The following is a 17753-nucleotide window of genomic DNA, read 5'->3' as shown; positions in this document are numbered from 1 at the left end:
CTTCATTATTAACTCTCTTATTTAATTTTTCAAATTGTAATTCTGACTACCTCTTCTTCCTCTTATTTTCTACTTAACAAATTTGAAAATGTTTTTTCCCGTTTTGTCAATGAAAGAACGTTGATCGGGTTGACGGCTAATGAAACGACTTTAAAATATATGTATATGTAATATTATTTCAAATTTAAGTACTTATGAATGACAGACATATATATGTATGCACGTACGCATGTTTATACCTTAAGTACATAATATTAATATAAGTAATAAAGAAAATTGTGAGTGAGAAATTATTTGCAATATATTACAAATCGGCAAATCGTAAAATTTATTTCAAATACTTATTTAAATACTTAAAACTTGTAAATTATTGCTGTCGTCTCAATTTTAATACATATTTAAAACTTAGAACTTTGTACAGTAAATTAGTATGACGAAATTTAGTAAATTAAAACTGGTAAAATAATTAAGCAAATATCAATCGAGAAATTAACGCAATTCAAGTACAAAATCAGTCAGTTTTTTTTTTGCTTATAATTTCACGCATAAAAGTAATTTACGCTTTTAGCTTGTTTTTTTTTATTTACAATGATAATCAACAAATTGTACTATGATACTTACATATATACACATTCATAATGATGTCATAGCATTAGCAATAATAATTAAGAATCTATGAAAATTGGTTTAGGGGGCATGAATATTGTGATGTTTGAAGTTGGAATACAAGACTGCCTTCCAAGTGTAAGGTTTGCGAATGCAAATCCTGTTTTAAATTTACAATGAGATCGAAATAAACGTTCTTTAATACACAAAATTTCCAAATTGTTTTTGAATTTACTAACTATACATAAGCAATACGAGAAAACTATATTTGATGTACTCCCTTAGATGGAAATTTTATTTCGCCAAAACTTGTTATAAAATAACGAACTTAACGCAAGGTGAAATTAATAATTCTTTTTATTCTCTTTTTTGCTGTGTATTGAGCATTTTTTTTTCTTTATAACCTCTAATAATATTACTTTGTGTATTGTTCCACAATTATGTATGTACAGGGAGTCATAAAAGTTTAATCTGTAGAATTTTTGAGCAACTGAAGATACAAAACCATTTTTTTTATATTGATTATTATAGGTTTATGTTTTACTTATTTCAATTTTTGTTCAGTAATTTTTATAAAGTACAAAATTATTGTCAAAAATATGAGTAACTGTATTTTTTCAAACTATTACGCACATCTTGTCAATGTCATACTTTTATGGTATACTATAAATACTATTGTACTTTAATATTCTTTTGTTTGCCCCCTAATCTCCTTTGCAATATTTTATTAAAAATCTGATTATACTTTCGGTAGAATTAAGCATTTTATTAATAAGAAGAGCAATGTTGAATCGGTGATTAGAACCAAGTTCATATATGTATTAATAATCAGATTTATAATGTGGTTCTAAATCTCTTTGACTCAGAGTGACAAGTACTTGGTTGGATTTAAAATATACGAAGTATAGAGAGGAACTTTTTTTACTCAGTGTATAGAATCGTTTAATATCTTATGATTGGTTTGCATGTGTATACTATGATCATTCAATATGCAAAAAATGCGTTGATCACGATCATTCTACTATATGAATTTTGGTACATAACATCAACATCGCTCAGTTAAATGAAGCAAAATGTATTTACAAATGTAGTAAAAACATAATAATAGGTTTTTAAAAATTATTTCCGGATAAATCATTTAAAGGTATACACAACTAACTTATTTACATTTATTTATGCGCGTATGTATGCGTACATTTACGTATTAGATTTAAGAAATTTATTCTTTCTTGCTTACAATAACGTTAATAGTTACACACAGATTACGCAAACTGAAAACCATACATACATATGTACATACAGTGAAGCTCTTAAAAAATAAAGTTTATTGAAATAGTTAAGCTGCGAGAAGTTTTGCGTAATAGTTTTTTTTGTATAAGAATTCCATTGCGCATTAATAGTTTCAAGTAAGTACCTAGGTACATATGAATATATAAATTAATTAATTATTCATACTGAAGTTGATTCGTTTAGGGTATTCTTCTTGTCGTATTTGCAAAAAAATGTTTGACATAATCTGCATATTAGTCTAATTCTGTTTGCCTGTTTTTCTTTCTACAATATTTTCCTAATGTCCGACGTAGAACAATGACAATGTTGTGTCAAAATAGACCTTAGTAAGGGCATTTTTTCTCTGGAATAAAAATTTTCGTGTCCCCTCTCCCCTATAAGTTATATATAGGCGTTCAAAGTTGTGAATTTCCGTCTAGTTGACAAACTAATAAAATCGGGAATTATACGTCTTTTATCATAAGAAATAATAATTAAATGTCAGTATACATCAAATTTTTTCATAAAATTAACCGTTACGCCAAATCAGCATCTTTGCAATTTTCGGAGCGATTTTTTTCCTGCACGGCAACTCGTATACGTATGTCTTAAATTTCAACAATTTATATATATTCATAAATATTACCCCTCCCATTCCTATAATAATAATTTACTGTGTCAAAATTTTGCAAAATGTCAATATTCCATCTTCTATTTTTTCGGCAATACAGTTCTTGTGTAACCCATTAAAAAAGTTCACAAAATCATCTAATCCCATTTTCAAAACACTGCCAAATTTTGCAATAATTGAAGTCTTAGGAGCAAACGAGTAGCTGCATAAAAGTAAACTTTAATATGAACAAGCGAAATTAAGTAAAGATTAAAAAAATTCTTTAGTGTTGTGATATGGTACAACAAAAATGATTTCTTTATCTAGATATGAAATTATTTAAATAAATAAATAAAAGCTGAAAATGAAATAAGCTTAAATTTAATATATTTTTTGTTTCGTAGACGCTGACAAAGCCACATGATTTTAGTATAGGTAGCTTATACAAGGCAACATAGATACAGCATGTACACAATATATAATGTGCCTATTAATTTATTCCTAAGCATGCGGCAAATTCGAATCAGCTAAAAAGAATAAAAAAGTAAATATATTTGTCGTATATTTGTATATTACGTATGTATTCAGTTTATATTCCTATTATGCATGTATGTATTTCTCTATATATAGCGATTTCTTTTTTTATTACGTATGAAAGTGTACTTATGCATATGTGGTACGAGTCATTGCTTCACTCTAAAATTATTCAAATCGGTATATGAAAATTTTATTGAAATAAATTTTATGTATAATTAGATATCGAGTGCTAGCTTATTTATTTTAACAAAGATTCACTTTACTTTTTCAAAAATAAACAGGTAAAAGAATTTTGGTCAATTACCTAACATAACATTGAGGATCCGTATTTTATTGTTCTCATTTTATACGTGATACCTAATGAGTTATCATTTTGATACTTACCTCTGGGGCTGTGGTATTTTAAAAAATATTGTTTACCAAATTATAATTATGGACCGAATTTCTGCATACAATTACAAATGCTACAGAAATATGAACATTTATTTATACTACACATTTCAATAAAGTTGAAGCATTTTAACATGTATGGGCACAAGACAGAGTTCTAAATCAGATCACAAAATATTCAAAATAAAAGGGACAAATTTTTTGATGTGAATTTCAAAAATATTTTAAAAGAATTCTATTTTTAAATATTTTCCAATCACATTACTTTTAATTAATGTTGGAAATAAAAAGTTGCTGTTTAAATATTTAAAAGGTTTTCTTCTTCAGTATAATTTAGTAATTTAAGATTTAAATTTCAAGAATTTATTAAAATGTTCATTTCGAATGTGATTCCAATAGATTATTTTTAGTTCAGTTCATGATAAATTTTTTTCTCCAATGTAGTAAATTTTGGGAAAGCAATTAAATTGTTAGAATTCCTACATACATTAAGCATACGAAATTTATACTTATGAGAACTCAATATTGAATACCTTGAGCAGACAAAATTTCAATTTTATTCACTATTCTCTTGTTTTTAATTTCGTGCCTGTAAGTAATATGTTATTCGATGCAAGGCTTGATTTCAAAGAATTATTGAATTTATAAAATATTTTTGATTTGAAATTAATTTTTCCTGAAATGTTCGAATAATGTAAGAATAATAATCGGTTTTTTATATTATTTATAATAAAATTAAATAATTGAGAAAGATTAGGTTGAAATCAAATTTCTTAAATGAGATACATACATACGTATTTTTGTAGCTTTTGTCGAATTTGCTCAAATTTGTCCACTTGATTCAAAATATTGATAAGAACCGGTCTCTGAAACAAAACCAAACAAAATTTTCTGTGCTATAAACAATTAAAAAAAGACCGATATCGAACTAAGTTTCTAATTTAAATGTTCCAACATATTTTTTTGACAAAATGATTTATTGCAAACGGAAACTAAAAATGGTTTTAAAATGTTTAGTTGGTTAAATTTAATTCTAAATCAAAAAAGAAATACAAATATACAAAAATATATATCTAGTACATACACAAGAATAAAATTTTAGCTGAGCCAAGGAAATCGTTTCAATTTTCATATAGCGAGAACAGTAATACTAATGCCATTATATGTATATAGGTATATAAAACACTATCCACCATTCCACTACCATATTCATTTTTTTTTTTATTGAGCGCTTGTTCAGTATTCATTTTTTTTATTCTATCATCATCTTTGTCTCCCTCTAACACTATTTGTCCTTGTTCTTCCTTTAATTCCTATATCACTCAAAATTGATGAGAACTTTTATACTCGTATATGACCACCAAATTTAAGGTTTAGTTAGAGCATAACATAGGAAAACAAAAAAAACACTACAAAGAATAAAATGGAATTTTGTTTTTATTTAAAGTTTTAACTTTATTCAAGGTTAAAACATTTTAGTAATTTGATCATAGTCGGACATTCAACCCAATTTAATTAATCATCATACACAAAAGAAAGAAAAAATCATTTTGCCTTCGTTTGCTTTAAACTAAAACTCTTGCTTTTTATGATTACGTTAGGTTTTTTTTTCTGAATTGCCAAAATTTAATGAAAACTAGCGAATTTCAGACTCAAAAAAAAAACAAATAAATAAAAGACAAACTAATTTAAGATTAAGTTCAAAGAAGGGAGAAAATCACAAATATAAAATATTTTTGGTACTCGTATAAAAGCACAACGTAGAAGAAATTAAAAAATGGTGATTTAATAAAGTATCAAGTTTATTACCCAGAAAACAGATTAAAGGCTGACTCGAATGTATTGTTTGTTTTATATAAAAAAAAAATACAAAAAAATAGCAGTTTAATTCATTTATACCTTGTCAGTTTGTAATATGACACAAAACAAATGGACATCTCAAAATCAAAGGGAAATTGTTAAACATCTATAAATACATATGTATCTACATACGTATACAAAAGCATGAATAAGTTAACCCGTACCATTTTCATAAAATTAATTAAAATTTTGTAAAATAAACATAATTAATTGTACCAATAGAACAAATAAATCGTAGGTGAATAAAAGAGGAAGAATATGCAACGCTTCCTCTTATTTTTTTTTTTAAAATTGCTTGAAGAAACTATGTTTTTCTCATAGAGTTGGGTTATAATAAAGATTATATCGGGTGTTATATTTTGCGAGTGAAAGAAATGGCTTTCATGGCCTTTGAAAAAGGTAGCAGGCTATTTTAAGTTTTGCTTAATTTCTTTATTTTCGTTTTTAATCGTCCTTAAGAGAAGAAAACGTGGAGTATTTACAGATCTAAAATGACGTAATTTGCCATATATGTACGTATGTCTTCCTATTAGTTACCAATAGTACATGAAAGTTCAAACACATATACATATGTACATATGCCGTATGTGCTTAATAATCTTCTATATTAACATTATTCACTTACTTTGTTGTTATAGTTTGCTATCTATACAAGAGTTGTTTCAAGAAGTTTCAAATGATTTTGTTCATACCTTTTAGTTTTTGGACTCAAATTTCATTTTAGTTGGCAAGAATAAAAACTCTAAATTATTAGTTTAAAAATATTCTACATTGAAAAAAGAAAATGGTAACTATACTTTAAAATCTTATAATTTTGAAGAGGCAAGAACAAAAATAAAATAAATATAAAAAAAAAAACCAGCTTTGGGGCTAAGAAGAAAATGACAAAAAAATAATAAAGGCAATAAAAAGTGAAAAGAAAAACAACTTTTATTTTTTATTCCCAATTTTATTCACTTTCTGTAAAATTTATTTGTTTTAAGTTAAAAAAAAAAATGAAAAAAAAAATATTTGTTTTTAAGTTCTTTATAAAAGAAGCATGTGTCATGCTTACTACACAATCTTTTCTTAAGAAATGTTCTTTACAAACACAGATAAATGGAGTAATCAGGTATTGTGTTGGTGATTCGGTGAGATTAAGATTATTCCGAAAAAGAAAAGCATACTTAATTGAGTCAGGATTAATAACCGATAAAGTTTCTGGTCAAAAATATTAAATAAAAAATTTTAATTTAAAGTTGAATCAAGTGGAAAAGTTTTAAGAATACAATAAATTAATTAAAATTTATCATTTATTAAAAAAATTAAATTATATACAAAAAAAAGAAATATAAATTTCGGTGTTTGAATATTTTGTGCAAGTATTTATTAACTTGAGAATTTTATTCGAATTTTTAATAGCTAACAGCCACATCTTGTTGAAACGTTCTAAAAGTTGTTGCGATAACTTGCTTATTTTTCAAAATTTATATTTATGAAAAATGAAAAGAAAAATTAATATTATAAGCTCTTAATTGACTATGTCTTGATTTTTTGAATTATGTTAAAAAACTTCAATAAATCTATTCTTATACGTAACAGGAACGTACTTCATAATCTGAAAAGACTTGCACAGGAAAACAGGTATAATCTTCTGGTTCATGTGTGAAAATTTCAATATGGCACTTAGTAGAATTTCACTTTCTCCAATTCGGTCTTCCCGAAAAATTTTAAATTTTAGCCCTTTTTTTAGATGTGTTTATGTAATGTATATCAAGGTAAAATCGGCCTCTAACAGAAGTTTTTTTTGCTAACTCTAATGTCGTAAATAAAGTTTTTGATTAATTGTTTGGACAATCATAGTTGAAATATAAAATTTCAAGAAATTCCCTCAAGTATTTCTTTAGATAAGTGATTGTATGATTACATAATCAATTTTATAAGAATGTAAATTTATTTCATTAAAACTTTCATAGTGAATGGCATCTGATTTCTGCGAAAATCTCAATTGCTCCTAATATACGTTGTCAAACAGATCTTATATTATAAATTATATTATAAATTGTAAGAAAAAATTGTTAACTAGCTATTTTTTTTTTAATTTGAAATTTGGTGTGACCAGAATGATTGTTTTATACCTTAATACTTTAATGTAAGCAATTGTAAAACTTTAGCACAGATATTTAAAATGTTTTGCACTCTTGCCGAAAATGTTTAACGGAGACAGCCTATGAATCTCAATTCTCATTACAATATGAAATGTCATAAATAAAATTGGGCACAGAAAGGGTTAAATATGTTCGATGTGAATTTAGAACGCTTACAATGAGGTTTTGAAATTTTTTCAGTATAACAGTATTATGACATATGACTCTGCACATTCATCATAATTTTTTTTTTTTAATTTAAAATGCACACTTATTCAAAAATAAATGTAGGGTTTTTCATTATTAAGCTTTTAATTTATAACGTGATCTAATTTTAATTTTTAAATATATATAATAACGAAACAAAAGTTTCGTTAAAATAGAAATATTCTTTTAATTGACCTTCATTAATAATTATTATTATATTCAGTATAAATTTGTTAATTAAATGAAAATTGAATTTATTGAGATAATTTATTAATAATGAAATATTTTTTTTTTTTGGTTAACCAACGTAACAATTTTTGGAGAGAAAAGGTCACCTTTATTTTTTTTAATTTATGTTAATTTAATTATAATATTTTTGAAAAATGATTTTACTTTCAAAATACTTTGATTAAAATAACTTAAGTGAAGTTAAAATTTATTAATAAAATATATTTTTTGAATGTGGTCTCATTAAAATAGGCATAACTGGTTGTGTATAAATAAACCGGTTACCGGTAAAACATAAAGATAGCATGTCCAAAACAAATACGTAATAGTAGGAAATATAAGTATAGGATTAATCGCCTTTTACGTAAAACAAATATTAACGAAAATGTTAAAACAAGCAACTAAATTGATAAAAAATATTTTAAACCAAGCCTTAAGCAATTCTAAGGAGTACAAACGAAGTTTTTATTTTATTGCAAAAAATATAAACTTATTTTGAATTAAGTAATGTGGGATAGAGTAATCTTTCATCTTATTTATTTTTGTTCCTTAAATTACTTCCTTTTTGCATTGTGTATACAATAAGGTAGGTTATGTGATAGCAACAAATTTTGCATATCGAGTTTTCGGTGAGAACGCACTTCTCCATAGTAGGGAAGTGGAAATAAGCTATTTTTAGCAACCTGTCGGTCTGTTGGTCTGTGTGTGACGCGTTTATCTCAAGTTCGGCTAAACCGATTTTGATGAAATCTTGTATGTAAGTTTACCTCGACTATGTCACGGATCGATGAACTTTTGGGGTATATCAGACTTCGGGAACTGGATATTTTAACGGGTCTGTTTTATATTTTTGATAATTTTGAAGAAAATATTCAACTGATTTACTTGAAATCGTATATAAACTTCATTCGACCCTACGCGAAACTAGACAGAAAGAAATCAGCTGGACGTTTACTACGGACCAAATATATATTTTTCCGTATATAGAGAGAAATATTTAATCAATTTCATTGAAATTTAGTATTTAAATTATTTTTAAATTATAAATTTTTTGGAACGGTCAGGGCTCGGAAACTAATCTGGGGGCCGATTTTACATTTTTTTACCATATCTACGGAGCGAATTGATGGAATTGCTTGAAATTTATTATTTGAGTACTAGTTTTTAGCAGAAGTTTTTGACGAATATTTTTTCGTATAATTCGGACGGTACAAAATTAAACTCTACTAAGAGCCAAATTCACATTTTTCTGGGTGTGTTAACTAAAAACATATTAGTGTCCTTAAAATTATAAATAAGTGTTTAAAACGTATTTCCCTGATCTTCTGGGATAGTTTTACTAATATAGACAATATATATTTGGAGTTACAGGTACCCAAAGTCAATGTCAACTGATTTTTTGCTTTTTGAAATTTTATTTATAAATCCGTGTTTGTTTAAGACAGCGAGTTGTTAAATATAATTGGGAAACCTTAGAATAAAAGCTTTCTCATGAATATCCAGAATAATTTAAATCTGTTCAGATTTCGGAATTACATGACTTTAATTTTCGAAAAATTTTCAATTTTAACTTTTCAATTTAAAAAAAAACGTTAACTTTTAGGTAACGTGACATTGGAACTTTCTTAAAGTTTTATGCAGCTGAAAATCCTGGAAACCCTGATATATGAATCATCATTCCATTTGATCTGGTATGAAAGTTATTGAGAAAAATAAACCAATCTTTTTCCTTCAGTGACTTAAAAATATGTTCAAAATGTTGTCCCTCTTCTGGTATGCAAATATTCAATTTAACAATCGAATTTGTCTTGTATTTGTAAAAATTAACGGACCGGAGAATATCATATGGCGCCTTTTATTGATAAACATATTTCTGAAGTTTCTTTTATTACTTCAAGATCTTCTAAAAATGAGACGTGATTTTAGTGACATAATTATATAAAGAACTTTTATTAACAGCTTTTGAGCTTTTGTACTTGTTTCATACTTTTTACTTTTTGAAAACATTTTTCAAGTGAAAGAATACAAAGTAATAAAGCATGTTATACGTTGCTCTCTAATCCCATTGTTTTTTTTCAAATTTGTTGATTTCGAAGTTTTTAAATTGTAAATAATAGCTACTTAATAAATAAAAGTGTTGAATTGAATATTTTTGCTCATGAATTGCTTTCGCTTAATTACGTTTCTCTCGTGCATATTTTTTTTTCTCTTTTTAAGTATATCTGTCTCTTTTCATATAATTTAGATACTTAGTGTTTTTTTAATTAATATTTACTATAAATTACTAAATTTTATTACAAAATTTTTTAATAGCAAAACAAAATTATGTTTCCTCTTTAGTTTTCACTTCTTGTTTTTTTTTTTAGGAATAAAAATTGAATGAAACTTCTGCAATAAAAAAACACATAAAAAAAATTAATAAGTAATAATTTAAAAAAAAAGTTTGTATTTTTTTATTTAATTTTTTTTAATCTCTCTGTGTTTTCTTTCTTCTTTATATAGAATTTTCTCTTTAAATTAAAACAAAACAAAAAATTATTAATATTAAATCACTTTTTAAAAATAAAATTTTTCAAATTAAAACAAAAAAATTATCACCTTCTAATTTATGTCTGTCGATTTTTGCCTCTCTTTCTCTCTTTATTCTGTTGTTGTTTGTTAAATACATTATTTACCTATTTAAAAATTTATACACCTATATATATATACATACTTATTTTATAATGTAATTTCATTATTAAACATTATTTTTTTTCCAAAAAATCACTATAAAATTCTTGTTTTTTTTTTTTGTATTATTCGTTTTGTTTTTTTTGTATTAAAATTTCATTTCACACAAATAATGTATAAAAATTCAATAATATATTAAAAAAAAAATCAAACATGAATTTTTCCATTTTTCAAACGAATTCTCTCAAATGATTTCAGGTGTCCTCCTTCTCTTCTTGTCAAATCAAATCAAAAAATATAAGAATTATTCAAATGTTATAACATAGTTATGAACAAATCTATAAAAACTGAAATCAATTTAAATAAATATATATATATATAAAAACAAAAAAAAAAAACAATAAAATAAAGTAGATCTGGAAAATTCAACATAACTATATTGTTAGCATCATCCGCCATCGTAATAATTTTAAATTACACCAGTATCACTACTGCTACTAAGCGACATCTTTACACCATCTGTTGACCAAACAAAATATCATCAATTTTCTTTTATATTTGGATAAAAAAAAATTAATAAAAAACGAATTTAAGCTGCAAAAAAATTTAATAATATATAGATGAAATTCACAACTATAAAAAAGAAAGAGATTATATTAATTAAACTAAATTAAAAAACAATTTTAACGCAAAAAAAAAAAAGGAAAATCGTTTTTTGTCCTTGTCACTTAGTTATTTTAATATTAATATTGTATATTTAATAAAAATTCTATACAAAAAGTGCTAATAATTTTTAAAAAGCTTATATAAGTGTTCATTGATAATAAAAATTATAACGTACATAAAAAAATAATTTAAATAAAAAAAGTAAGAATATAAAGTAAAATTTCTAATAAAGAGGTTTGCAAATGAAGAAAGCAAAAAATACCGTAAACAAAGAGAATACGTAAATAAATAAAACAATTTTCACTGAATAAAGTCGAATAAAGAAAGAATAAGCGAAAAAAAACTAAATTGAAAGAATATACAATAAAAGAAAGAGAAGAAAATAATAAAGGAAACTCTATTTATGAAGGAAGGTGAGAAGAAAAAATATGAAGAAGAAATTGAATTAAACATACAAAAAGGAATAGTTGAATGCAATATAAAAAAAACATCTTGTAAATAATGTTAGATGTTAAACAATATAAAATTCAATTAAAGTGAAAAACGTAAAAAAAGATATATATTTAATATAGGTATTGAAAATAAATAAAAAAAAATTGTAAAAGAATTAATAAAAAAAAAATCTATATATATATATATATATATATATATATATATATATAGATTTATACATGTATAATTGTTTACAATACCTTAAATACTAATATTATTCTAGAATATACGAATGAAATAAATTGTTCCCAAATATTTTTATAAAATAAGATATAAAAATAATAAAAATTAAAATATTAAAAAATTAATAATAAAAATTTCACTTTCTTGTGAAAATTTCTAATCCCCTCATTTTCCTACCACTCCCGTCCCTCCCAACCACCTTATCTTAAATGTGTACTTACATTTATGCCCCCATGTAGGGCATATGAGTGTAATAATATTTAATATAAATTTTTGTTCAGTTAATTTTTTTTTGTTGGTTGATTTCGCTGTTGTTTTGTTATCCTTTTATAAAAAAAAGAAAAAAAGACGAAAACAAAATAATAAATAAAGTATTAACGTTCCTTTTTTATTCTTTTTATTATACTTAATGTAAAGGTATAAAGGAACGGCAATAATAATAAAAATAATAACATAATAATAAATAAATAAATAATAAATAAAAGAAAGAAATTATCAAAAGAATAAATAAAAAAAATAAAAATCAAAGTGAATTCTTTATAAGTTTTATTTTCCCTTTCTCTCTCTTTCTCTCCCTCATACATGATTTTTTGTGATTGTTTTGTTTTTTTTTTTTATTTCTTATAATATAGAATTTGAAAATTTTCACATCGTTTTGTTTTTTTTTTTATAGATGAAAAATTTAACAACAGAATAAAGAATAAAAATAATAATAATAAAAATATTAAAAGAAGAAAAGGAAAATTTAATAAAGAAAAAATAATAAAAATAATAAAAGTTACATAAAATATTAATAAAAATAAAAGAGAAAATAGAAAATTCATAAAGAAGAAAGAAGATAGAAAAAAACGCAAAGAAGCAACACAAAAAAAAGAAAGGAAAAGCAAAAAATAAAAGTTACAAATAAAAAACAATTTTTTTTTTTCATTGCAAAAAAATTTCCCGTCTTTTACCATTGGAAAAACAAAAAAAAATTTTTGTTTTTGTTTTTTTTTTCTCGGAAAATTTGCTTTTCTTTTTGATTTTGTTTTTTGCCTTACTTCGATTGTTGCTATTATAGAGAACACATGTGTTCTTTTTAATTTCGGGTGAGTAAACTTTTATTTTTGAAAAAAAAAAAAAACAAATTAAACTTGTTGTTCCTATACTCAAAAGACACAAAAACTTACTTATATATAATTTATATTGTATATACCTACTTATATATATACTTTGACTTACATATTATATTGTGGCTGTGCTCTTTTTTTTTTTTCTTACATACACTCTGTTGCTCCTTGTCTTTTTTATAATAAATGCATAAATATATATATATATATGTATGTATTGAAAATATTCTTATACAATAAATTCTATTCTTCCTTATTATATTTAACATATTTTAGCTACACTATTTGATCTTTGATACGAATTATCCAGCAGAAGTTTTATCATTTAATTTTAAATTTCTAAAAAATATTAATAATTTATAAACGAATATCTAAATTCTAATTTAGAATTGGTATTTTTCAATGGGATTGAATAAAATTATAACAGAACTTTTAGTTTCCTTTTATTATTTTCATTAATTGGGGTTTGTTTTTTAACTAATAATTTAATTATATTGGTTTACTGTTGTTCAACTTTTTCTTACGATAATGTTTATTCTTTTTTTATATTTTATATGAAATTATTTTTCTAATTAAAGAAAAAGTGTTTAAAGTAGGTATTATTAATGTGTATTGTAATGTGAAAAATAATTAAATCTAGTATTTATTCACATACTTTTTGTATAAATTTAAAAAGTACAACTAGTTCTTGTCATGCGAGTTACTATAATTGATTATGTAAATCAATGTTTCAATAAAGGATAAGTAATGTTATAATTTATAAAAATAGTTCATGTGTCAAAAGATGTTTGTATACCATTTTTCGTGCAGAAAAATCGAATTTTTGAAATTTTATTTATTTTTTAAATAACTGCACAGCATACAAAAAATGTCGCTATCAGATTTTTTTTAAGTATACTTTAACTTAATTTATTTTATTATATTCTAATCCAATAAACAATAAAAATATAATATAAGCAAGAAAACAATAAAAATATAAATATATTCAATTACGTTTTTTCTCGGAATAATTTCGAAGAATTTTCCGAATGTTTACTGGAGCTTACAAATTTTACGTAGTTTGTATGTTTATTTGTTTACAACTGCCATATTCGAAAATATAAATTTTCAAATTAGAACTTCGTAAATCAAGTACAGTACAGAATATGAGATATGATCCAATTTTTTTAATTTTAATGTTATTTTATGAGGTTTAAAAAGGTAGAATAGTTAAAATCTATATAATACCCTGCGAACTTGTATTCAGATGTACTTTCTGTTTATACCCGAATTCTATATACTTACATAAATACTTGTTGATGTTATAGCAATATTTTTAGAGAGAAATGTGTCTGTTATAAATTTTTTATTAGCTAAGGTATAATTTTCAGTTATATTATATTTAAGACTTCTGCAAATTACCCTTATCTCCTAAATATTTTTTTGCAAAGGATATTAGGTGTGCTTGAAATGTTTTACCTTCTTTTCTTTAATTTTGATCATTCCCCTTTTTAATGTTAATTTTATATAGTTTTTCTTTTGATTTATTTTCCAGTACTTGTTTATTGGGAAATCTGTTGAGTTGATTTTTTTTTTTATCAACAATTCATATAAGTAAATTGTCTTTTAAATGCAATTTTCTTTCACTTTATATTGATTCAATTCCTATATATGCATTATGTTTATATTTATGGATGTGGGTTTACTGCAGTTATTTGTATTCAGTTGAACATTAAGAGAAATCAAAAATTGGCATGCAAGTTAGGGTTTTAAATTAAAGTGCGTAGCTATAATAATATCTACGAAATCATATTTAAACTGTTCATCTTAATATGCATAACAGATTGTGTGAGTTAAGATAAATATTTAGAGTAGTTGACGAAATTGCATTTGCCGTTACCTTTTCGCTATTATAGAAACTTGGAAAATCTAGCAGTTTCGAAATTACAAGGGGTTGAAAATTGAAATTGTACGAATTTGCCGAGACGATAATTTAAGAGAGAGAAAGAAAAAAGTACTTGCTAGTATCTAAATGCTGCTAAAATTTCAGATTCCTACAATTTACTTTAAAGGAGAAAAACGATATTAAAAATATAAAAAAAAAACGGATTTCAAATGACAATTAATTTTAACGGCTATTATGTCATCATACTCAACTATACTATGCCACGATAGAAAAAGCTTTAGAAAATAAAACTATTTTTACTCGTTTGCTGAATTAAAAGAATTTTTGTGGTTTTGCGACAATAAATAGTAGGGAATTTTTAGGATTTTGAGGGGCTTTAACTTTTGAAGAGGATAGATAAAAATTATCTTCAACGGAAGTAAGTTACTAGTAAAGATCTATTTGTATATAAAATTTTAGTTTCCTATCTTAAACAGTGTAGAAGTTTTGTTAACAGGCACACAGATGGATGAAAAGATAAGTATTTAAAATAATGTTCGCAGAAAATTTATTTATGTCCCACTACAGAGACTTAAAACTATTATTTACCGTTATATCTGTTCAATTACTTGAATTGAAAATCATTATATGAGGAGTACATTATTCGCGTAAAACACTTTTATTGGATTCAGTAAACTATTAAAATGAGTGTTTTATTTAAATACATATGTACATGTATAAGAAATGTAGCTATACTAATAATGACAGATTCAACCGGAAGTAAATATGGTCAAAAATTAAAAAAACTTCACATTTTTAATAAATGTTATTAGCTATGTTTAAAAAAATATTACTAATAATTGAAATATTTGTTGGCACGTACATATGTGGTAATACATACGTATATAGTTAATATATTTAGTTATAACAAAAATGTGGTCAACCTCAGATTAAAATTATGGTTAATTAAATATCAAAACATTGGTAATTTTCAATTAAATTTTCAATGCAAAAAAAAAATTAAAATATTTTTGCTGCTATGACTAGAGCGATTACACTCATTACATACTTACTCATTTCAAATACAAAAACAAAAAAAAAAAATTATTATTTTTTATTGGACAAAAGTTTTTTTTTTTACTGATGGCCATTAAATTATATTTTTATTCTATAAAATATGTATTTATTTTTAAATATTTTTATTAGACAGCTGCTTTTCGCCATACGAAAGTCGTGATAATAAAAATTTTTCATTGAAATAATAAAAAAATAGAAATTAAAAAAGTTTAAAAGAATATTAATTTGGAGGCAATAAAAATTGAAAAGGTCAAAGGACAACGCAAAATTTTAAACGGGCAGTGAATCCTCACTAACTATAAATAACTACCATATTTTTGCTTTTATTTTGTGAAGTTTTTTTCACTTTTGAAAATAATATAAAATGCAAAAGCATTTTGCATTTTGTATTATTTTCCGCAAAAAGTCTTATTACTCTAGTCGAAGAAGTTGACAAACACACTAACATTGTAAAGAATTTTTACTCTAGACTAAAAGACGGGCAAAGGCCAAAAGTAGTTTTCAAAGTCAGGAAAATCGTTATGCTCAGTATTTGAATTAAATCATAGGTCCGATTTGATCAAAATTATCAAAAAATTTAAGAAATTAATTAAACTGGTGTTAACCGTACAAAATTTATGTAAAAATGCATTAAAAAAAAGTTTTAATGACCAAAATCACATTTAATAATTTTTGTTTTATTAAATATATTAATTTGTCAAAAATACCTAATTGCATATATAATAATAGTTAATTTGGAATTAATTTTAAATACAAAATAACCTCAAAATAAATTAAAAATTCCTTAATATAAATTATGTATTTAAAATTTTTTATTTTGTTAAATTGAAAACAACAAAAATAATAAATAAAAATATTTGTGAATAATTTCTTGTATAAAATTTTTTTATTTATTATTTTTAATATTAGGAACAATTAATCTTTTAACTAATAATAAATTTAAAATTACAAAATTTATTAAATTTACAATGATTTAAATTTCGTAGCTGCTCAAATATAAAATTAATGCGAATAATTGTTTAAACGAAAAATACTTACATTTATCAAAACTTTGCCAAAATATTTAAATATATTAATTGCATTAAATAAGTATATATATAACGTACAACATAAAATACATGCACAAAGAATTCAATGTTCAAAGTGTGCATTTTATTTAAATGAATCAAGGCACCGTCGTAATTTAAAATAAAAAAAAAATTAAATATTTAAATAAATAATATAATTTATAGAGAATGATTCATTTTATATTTATTTATCGTATAACAGATACATATATATTGTTATATATACATACACTGTTATATTATATAAAATAAAATATGAAGTGAAAGTTTATGAATGGTTACAATTCAATTATAAAAATAATTTCCTTTTAAAAAAAAAATAAGAAAAAAAAATATAATAAACAAACCGAAATAAACTGTAAATTATATTTTAAATATAAAAATAAATTCATTATTTTTCAAATTTGAAAATTTGTAATTTTTTTCATTTGCTGGCTAGCTAGTTATTTACTTTATTAAAGTTCTTAAATAATTTTTAATTTATAAATTTTAAAAACTACATAAAAATTAATTTTAATTTTGTACATCTTTCACGCCATAGATATGGAAAATAAAAATAATTTGAGATTAACTTAAATAATTATTTATTAGATTATTATATCGTGAGGTTAATGCAATACAACTAGATAACTCGAAAATTTTATATTTTTAGATAATTATCCTAGGTGTCATAAAATCGAATACTCTTTTAACTGCGTGCTTAAAAGGAGTCTTAACTATCTGAAAATGGTAAATACCAAAACTAGATACAGTTCTCCCCGGTTAAATGCACCACGCTTAATTGATTTTCCC

General features: G+C 23.7%; 1 long non-coding RNA gene across 1 annotated transcript in view; it reads left to right on the top strand.

Annotated features, from left to right (window-relative positions):
- LOC129608302 (uncharacterized) overlaps nt 1-17753 on the top strand; it is a 184823-nt gene that overhangs the window by 4655 nt on the left and 162415 nt on the right. The window contains exons 2-3 of the long non-coding RNA XR_008696883.1: nt 10762-11582; nt 12518-12932. This is a non-coding gene — a long non-coding RNA (uncharacterized LOC129608302). The remainder of the gene's footprint in view (nt 1-10761; nt 11583-12517; nt 12933-17753) is intronic.

The sequence above is a fragment of the Condylostylus longicornis genome, unplaced genomic scaffold (assembly GCF_029603195.1).
Source record: "Condylostylus longicornis isolate FDR11 unplaced genomic scaffold, ASM2960319v2 ptg000004l, whole genome shotgun sequence".
Lineage (NCBI taxonomy): Eukaryota > Metazoa > Arthropoda > Insecta > Diptera > Dolichopodidae > Condylostylus > Condylostylus longicornis.
Note: the sequence above shows the minus strand (reverse complement) of the source record. Positions and strands in the feature narration are given on the sequence as shown.